This window comes from Lathyrus oleraceus, chromosome 2 (assembly GCF_024323335.1).
Source record: "Lathyrus oleraceus cultivar Zhongwan6 chromosome 2, CAAS_Psat_ZW6_1.0, whole genome shotgun sequence".
Classification (NCBI taxonomy): domain Eukaryota; kingdom Viridiplantae; phylum Streptophyta; class Magnoliopsida; order Fabales; family Fabaceae; genus Lathyrus; species Lathyrus oleraceus.
Window position 1 is genome coordinate 168102843 of NC_066580.1, and position 9291 is coordinate 168112133.

Below are 9291 nucleotides of genomic sequence, written 5' to 3' on the forward strand. Positions count from 1 at the left end.
GGATATCGCATCCTGGGCCTACGTAGTCTGTCAGGCACAGACATCAGAGTTGACGTAGTTCGGGACAGGGGGAAACGTGCTCGCTAGGATGTCGCATCCTATGCATACGTATCTTCTCTGACCGGAGAAGAATCAGAGCACTCGTAGCTCGGCCAACGCACGCCAAACAAAACACAAACACTGGAAACCGACTGCCAATCGCTGGTCTTATGTCAGACTCCTACACAAACAGGCAAACATGGAAACCGAATGCCAATCGCTGGACTTACATCAGACTCCAAGCACACGACAAACAAACACACACAGGAAACCGACTGCCAATCGCTGGACTTATGTCAGACTCCAACTCACACAAAGGGGTTGAACAAGCAAAAGGTTGCCCGAAGAGATCAGCTCAATCTCCTGCCTACGTACCTCATCTGGTATGAGGATCAGGGCGACGTAGTTCCCCTAAACAGGGAGAGAACTTCTATCCTAACCAGAGACAAAGGGAGACACAAACTACTAGGGAGACTACGACTCGAGCCTAGAAGTTATCATGCATACGATCCCTATGTTAAGGTTTCTATCCAACTTGCACAGGAAGCAAGCTACCCTAAACAGCACAGGAAAACACATACAAGTACAAAAAGCAAGCACACACACAATATGCAAACAATGGGGCTCATACAAGGTTAGGCTGTGAAACACAAGCCAACTGGAATCAGGTGTGGTTAGCTCTTAACCCTAACATTGAGAGTTAGGGTGAAGCAGATGAAATGGGAAGTGAGGGTAAGACCTCACAGCTCTTATCCCTGGCCTGGGAGAGCTTCAGACAAGTGAAAGTGTGGGAGTTCAGAATGTAGGAACTCTTATCCACATATGACTGACACAACAAAGATCTTGGGTTTTTATCCACAATGCATCAACACAATGGTGTGAGCAAGGTGAATGACACAACTGAATAGCAGGGGATGGATTGCACATCCCTGTTATCTGCCAATTGCCTCTAAAGAGGTCTTTACCTGCTTGGCACAAAAGTAAACATTCACAAGCATTGCCTCTTAAGGAGGGCTTCAGACAGGTGCCTGCCCACATAACAGGACAGGTCTTCCAAACTACATGAAGTCAGGGAAATTATACCTCAGTGGTTAAGCAACCAAGCAAAGCAAAAGCAAGTTCAAAAGAACTCAAAGCAACTTAGGTACCTGTTGAAAAATCTAAACCAATCAGTTCACAGTTCAGACAATCAAACAGACAACAGTCATCAGGCAATAGTACACAGACAGACAAAGCATTAGGCCACAATGAGCAAGGCACAAGCCATTAGGCAACTTGTTCTCAAAGCCTACAAAACAACTCAATATTAGCCAACATCAATCAACTAATCAACTCAAATGAGTGAACCACTCCAATCATGGCAATGTGCACCTTAACCTGAAATCCACAACCCAAACAATGAGTCCAAACCACTAGGTCAAAGCCTAGGGTCAAAAGAAGGTCAAACATTCAAAACAGAACTTGAACTTTAACATGAATCATCCTCAATCACATCTTGACACATTCCAAAAGGTCTCATATCAATATCATTAACCAAAAGCATTTCATGATCAATTGAAGTTCAAGGCAATTTTAAAGCTCAAATGTGACCAACCAGAATGAAAAATCTCAATTAAATCAGAAATGATTCAAATAATTCCAACAAAATTCATGAGCAATCACAACATCTATAACATGCATCACACAAAAAATCAGGAGCATAGGATATCATTTGGCATGGCAAACACATCATTCAAGTTGAACATCACAAGGTGTGACACAAATTGTCACACCAACTTAGCACATTCATAAAACAGAAATGACAAGTGATAAAAATACCAAATCAACACCAAACTGTCAAGCAATGTGTCTAGTTTCATCATGCAAAATTTCACATTCATTGGATCAAAGACCAACATTTCACAACATGATAACCAAGGCAAGGTCAAATATGGACATGTACTCAAACATTCTAGCACCAAACAATATCCAGCCAAGCACAACTTGCATTTTGATAATCACAAAAATGTAGATAGAATGAGGAACATAATGCAAAAAATTGGAGGTCATTTGGATTATTTTTCAATTTATTGTGAATTTTAGAAGTTGAGAAAAATTGAAATGAAAATGTGAAGCAAGCATGGCAAATGAATGGAATATGAGAAAATGTAAGGCAATAAGGAATGCCCCCAGCCAGTATCGAACCGGTACCACATTCAAATCCAAACGCGTGCGCCACACAAAACGGTGACGTTTCACCACCAAACCCTAGCCTGGCGCGCATTCCAGAATCCGTAGGAAATCACATGCGTTTCATGGCAAAATCCGTAGGAAAATCTCCAGCAATTCTGGAAAGCATATGAACACGATGAAGATCATGAAGATCTTCATCCAATTTTTCCAGATTTTTGCCAAATGTTCCAGAAATGAAAATCAAACACAGCATTCGAATCATCATGCAACATACAATCAAGATCCATAAACATTTCATGAAAAAACATACAAACACGCATGGATCGAAGGAATCAAGAATCAACATCGAAACTTCAATTGCATGTAACTTTGTGAATAGAGCACCAAATCACTCCATTTAAAGCTCAGATTCATCACCATTCAATGATTTATACAACTAGCATAATGATTTGGAGAATTAAAGAGGCCGAAAAACCAACCTCTTGATGAACATAATTGGATTCACTTGCTTCCAAGCCTTGCCACGCTTCAGATCTTCTCCAATATGCTTCTTGAGATGAATGATGATGAAATGGAAGCTCAAATGCTCATGAATTCAGCTGAATCTCCAACTGCCATGAATGCTTCACTCTTTGCACCTAGCTCAAACAGCCACGATTTCTCTTGAATTCTCGTCCAAATGTGCTCAACAATACCTCAGGATGATGAATGGATCAATGAAAAGTGCTTAAGTTTGAAGAATTTTGCAAAAAAATGTGAGAGAAAATTTTGAGAATTTGGTGATTCTAGATCTAGAATTGATGATTCTGATCAAAACTGTTATGATTAAGCATATATACTCCATGCTAATCATGTTTAAGAAAGGTTTAGGCCAAATGCAAGTGAGATTAATAAGCTTTGTGGTGTAAGTGCAAAAATGCAATTTCCTACTTCATGCACCTCATGCACGTGAACAGTGCATGCTCTGGCCCAAAATCCACTTAAAAACATCCCATGCAAGGTTTGAAATTGATTTGGTATGCATATGTTCAATCAAAATGAGTTTATGAAATTTTTCCCAAAAATCTTCATGAATGCACCAATGATCATGCAATGAGATTTCATGCCAAGTGATAGTATGCTTGAAAAATACATGTTACAAGGATCAAAGTACAAAAAGAACCACCCAAATTGGAGTTTTGGTTTGAAAGTTACGCTCATTTGAAGTTTGAACCACACTTTGCCATGATTGGACCATAACTCCTCAACCACACATGAGAAATTCATGATCTTGGACTTTTTAGAAATGGGAGAGAAAGATATTCAACTTTAATGTTGGAAAAAATTTCATTTGAAGCTTTCTTGATGATGTAATCTTGAGTTGAAGTTGGTCCAAAACCTTTCCATTTTTGGAAAATTCAAATTACAGGTCACCTGCTATTTTTGGAAAGTCTTGATCTGACTTCAAATTCTTCAATGTTGATGTTTGAGATGTCAAATGAGACTTGTTTGCACATGAATGAGGCATCACTAACCATTTCCCACCTCCAAATCCATAGTTGACTTGACAGTTGACTTCTGTTGACTTTTCAGGTATCAGATGATTTGCACATGGACTGATGAGTTCTGAGCCTTCAATTCTTGGCCAAACCACTTCAAAATAATCCTTGGGTCATGTGAACTCCTTGTACCAACCCTAGGGCTTTGATCTCATGGAGAATGCTCTTGCTGCCTTGCACAGTTGAATCTTCTAACCAGTCTTGACTGATGACATGATGGACTATGCAATGACAATGCAATGTTAATGACCTAAAAATGAAAATGTATGTACAAATGGGAGGTGCAAATTTGAGGTGCTATAGCTGCCCCTATTCAATCGACTGGGAACCTGAACGAATGAGAGCAACGACTGTCAGACCTTCAAGGTAAACAGGGATTGAATACCGAAGAACCGTAGAAATTTGCACTCTGCGGGATATGAACAGGGTATTCGCAACAGTAACCAGACCAGACGTTTACCGACGACTCTACTGGGGCGTTTGATTTTTATCAAAGGGAAGATACAGCCAGACGTCAACGGACGAATGGGAAAAACTCAACGTTTATCGACACCAACGGAGAGGTGACCAGACATCAACGAATGAATGGGAAGACTCGACCAGACGTCAACGGACGAACGGGAGAAGCTCGACGTTTATCGACACCAACGGAGAGGTGAACAAACATCAACGAATGACTGGGAAAGACTCGACCAGACCTCAACGGACGAACGGGAGAAGCTCGACGTTTATCGACACCAACGGAGAGGTGAACACTTCACTGGGGAAGGAAAAAGGTATTTGCAACAGGAAACCAGACAGGACGTTTACCGACGACTCTACTGGGGATCTTTGGCTGGGGAACAACCAGACTTTTACCGATGACTGGGGAAAATACTCGACGTTTACCGACATCGAAAGATGATGTTTACCGACATCAAAGAAAGGGGACCAGACATTTACCGATGACTGGGAAGCAAGGTATACAACCAGACGTCAACGGACGAATGGGAAAAAACTCAACGTTTATCGACACCAACGGAGAGGTGACTTTACTGGGGAAAAAGCTAATACAACCAACGCCAACGGACGATTGGGGAAAAACTCAACGTTTATCGACACCAACGGAGAGGTGAACATACATCAACGGATGAAAAGGAAAAGGGTACAACTAGATGTCAACTGACGAATAGGAAAAGGGTACAACTAGACGTCAACTGAAGAATAGGAAAAACACAACGTTTATCGACACCAACGGAGAGGTGACCAGACATCAACGGATGACCTGGGGAAAGGATAGATGTTACGCACATCGAAAGATGGTGTTTACCGACATCAATAAAGGGACGACCAGACATTTACCAATGACTGGAATGGGACTCGATGTTTACCGACACCGAAACAATGGTGTTTACCGACACCAAAAAAGAACACACGCGGGTGTAGACGTGACACTTACCGGTATCACAAGAAAAACATCTTCAATAAGTCGAGGCAAGGCTAAACACTTGCTGGGGATCTCACTGGGGAGAATCAAACTTTCCTTTCACGGACGGGTGAGGAAATAAACCTCTCTGGGGAGTTAACAATCATGAATGCTGTTAGGAGTAACTGTAGCGAACGTGCCGTACAGGTGTTGAACAACGATCCGCCTCTGCCGGGGATATGGTCGGATTAGGTTTAACACTTGAATGCATATGTTTGAATTTTTCTATGGCGTAATGCTCCATATTAAATGGAAATTCTATGCGATTTGAGGATGCAATGATCACTACATGCCATGCAAATGATGAAAAACTCCTGCTGGGGAGAAACTGAATTGCTCCACCGAGCACAGAAACTGATGAATTCTCCAACACTGTGGGGAGACTCTGTCTGAGGAATATGCTCTGCGGGGGAAAAGCACCAACTTCTCACTCATGCTGAGGAATAGCATTGCTGCTGGAGAGAGGATAGATCCCAACGGGTACAACCTTCACCAAATCCAATCCACTCGGGGACTCTGCTAGGAAAACAATCAATGGCGACTTACTGGGGAGAACAACCAATCCACAGGTAGGATAAACTCTACCGGAGATAATTTTCGCCGAACCTGATCCACTCGGGGAACCTGCTGGGGAAAACCATCAACACAAACCCTCTGCTAGGGAGATCCACTAGGGGAAAACATTCCACACCCTGATGGGGAAATGCATAACTCTGTTTGGGAAATAACCGACCTGACCATGCTGGGGAAAAGCGTTCACGACCACGCTGGGGAAAAGCGCTCATGACCACGCCGTGGATAGCAGTACTTCAATCCAGACTGCTGGGGAATAAAATACTCCGCTGACACCTCCGCTGGGGATACAGCAACCTTCCCACTCTGTTGGGATTAACAATCTTCAAACTAGCCGGGGATACACCCACTTCCAGGCCTGCTGGGGATTCATCCTCAACCCGGCTGAGGAATTCCTGATCTTGAATATGCTGGGGAGACAAGTCCTGAACCTGTTTCATCTGCTGGGGAACATCCCCACCCTCTCACACTGCTGAGGAATCAACCTTGGCTTATCTGCTTCAGCCAGGAATCCCAAGGTGATGACCTGCAAAACAGCACGACAAAACATGCCCCAGGGGATTGCATGGACAAGATACGCTCAAGTGTCCTCAACATTCAAAATGATTTTCAAATGTTTTATCTTTCTGCACGTTATTGTCCAGCCTTCATGTTTTTATATGCAATGTTTATCAAAAATTCGGACGTTTTTAGCAAACAAAACAGTAAAATAAAAACAAGAGAGCAATTTTATCTAAATAACGACTTTTTATTGATTGAAAATGGGCCTGGAAAGGCGAATACATCGATAAGCAATTCCTAGAAAGAGGTAATTGTGCACAAAAGGAAAAAATCTATCCTAATGGCAATGCGAACACGGCATCCACTATTTCCCAATTCTGTTATGACTCACAGATCATCAGTTTCTCCTCAACTCCTTGCTTTCTGAGAAGAATGACAAGACCGATCCTATCCTTCGGGATGGTAGACCACGAAGCGCGATGAAGTACAGATAACTCAGACTGTAGCCTTCGCTTTAATCCCTCTTTTGCCTGGATCGCCCTTTCGGGTTTTCAATCCACCGGGATACCCATTTTTGCCTAAGCCGCCCTTGCAGGTTTTCGACTTACCGGGTGTACAAATTCTTTTCATTTTTTATCCCTAACTTTTGCCCGAACCTTTTCTTCTCTTTTTTTTTTGGTTCGCCGGGATGCCCTTTTTTGCCTAGACTCTTTTATTCTTTTTGTCCAGCGGGTCAATTTATGCGAAGTATTTTTTGACTACATCTGAGTTAACAGGGGACGGAAAATCTTCACCATCCATAGTTGTAAGCATCAAGGCTCCACCAGAGAAAACCTTCTTAACAACATATGGACCTTCATAATTAGGAGTCCACTTGCCCCTGTTATCTGTCCCGGGAGGAAGGATCCTCTTCAAAACTAGATCACCAGTCTGATAGCTTCGAGGACGCACTTTCTGATCAAAGGCTCTCTTCATCCTTCTCTGATACAACTGCCCATGGCACACAGCTGCTAACCGTCTCTCTTCGATAAGGCTTAACTCATTAAACCTTGTTCGAATCCACTCGGCTTCGTCAAGCTTGACATCCAACAAGACCCTCAGAGAAGGAATCTCCACTTCAACAGGTAGGACCGCTTCCATACCATACACAAGGGAGTAAGGGGTTGCCCCGGTCGACGTACGTACTGAGGTACGGTACCCATGCAAAGCGAAAGGCAGCATCTCATGCCAATCCTTGTACGTCACGACCATCTTCTGCACAATCTTCTTAATATTCTTGTTTGCCGCCTCTACAGCACCATTCATCTTCGGTGTGTAAGGAGAAGAATTGTGATGTTCAATCTTGAAATCTTTGCAAAGCTCTTTCATCATCTTGTTATTGAGATTCGAACCATTATCAGTAATAATTCTCTCGGGAACCCCATAACGACAGATGATCTCCTTCTTAATGAATCGGGCAACCACTTGTTTGGTAACATTAGCATAGGAAGCTGCTTCCACCCATTTGGTGAAGTAATCAATCGCAACCAGGATGAAGCGATGTCCATTAGAAGCAGTAGGCTCAATCTTCCCAATCATATCAATGCCCCACATGGCAAACGGCCAAGGCGAATTCATGACATTCAGAGGGCTTGGTGGTACATGCACCTTATCAGCATAGATCTGGCATTTATGGCATTTCTGAGCATACTTGAAACAATCAGATTCCATAGTCATCCAGTAATAACCGGCTCTCAACAATTTCTTAGACATTGCATGACCACCAGCATGGGTACCAAAAGATCCTTCATGCACTTCCTGCATCAACATGTCTGCTTCGTGTCTATCCATGCATCTGAGCAGAACCATGTCGAAGTTTCTCTTGTACAGCACATCATCCTGATTCAGATAAAAGCTTCCAGCTAGCCTTCTCAGGGTTTTCTTGTCATTCTTTGACGCACCTTCAGGATACTCCTGGCTCTTGAGGAAGCTCTTGATATCATAGTACCACGGCTTCTCATCAACAACAGACTCGGCTACAAACACATACGTAGGCCTCTCGAGTCGATTCACCGCAACATGTGGCACATGATTCCACCAATGAACTTTGATCATAGACGACAAAGTAGCCAAGGCATCAGCCATCTGATTTTCATCCCGGGGGACATGATACAACTTCACCTTCTTGAAGAATGTCAGTATTCTTCTGGTGTAATCTCTGTAAGGAATCAAATGCGGCTGATTGGTATTCCAATCTCCATTGACCTGATTAATCACTAGAGCTGAATCTCCATATATATCAAGTGTTTTGATCCTCAGATCGACGGCTTCTTCTATCCCCATGATACAAGCCTCATACTCAGCCTCGTTGTTGGTCACGTCAAAAGTCAGTCCGGCAGAAAAAGGTATATGAGCACCTTTTGGATTAATGAGCACTACCCCAACACCGTTGCCATTCACATTCACAGCCCCATCAAACATCAGCGTCCACTTGTCATCAGGATCCGGTCCTTCCTCGACAAGAGGCTCTTCACAATCTTTCATCTTAAGGTACATAATGTCTTCATCAGGGAATTCAAACATCATCGGCTGATAGTCATCAATCGGTTGCTCGGCGAGGTAGTCCGACAGAATACTACCTTTGATGGCCTTCTGCGACGTGTAATGGATATCATACTCTGTTAGAATCATCTGCCAACGGGAAACACGTCCGGTGAGAGCCGACTTCTCAAAGATGTACTTTACTGGATCCATCTTAGAAATCAACAAAGTGGTATGGTTCAACATATACTGCCTCAGTCGGCGAGCAGCCCAGGCCAAAGCACAACAAGTTTTCTCAAGCTGTGAATATTTGATTTCACAGTCGGTAAACTTTTTGCTAAGGTAGTATATGGCATGCTCTTTTCGACCAAACTCGTCATGCTGTCCCAATACACACCCCATCGAGTTCTCAGTCACTGACAGGTATATTATCAGAGGTCTCCCAGGAACTGGAGGTATAAGGATTGGAGGTTTCTGTAAATA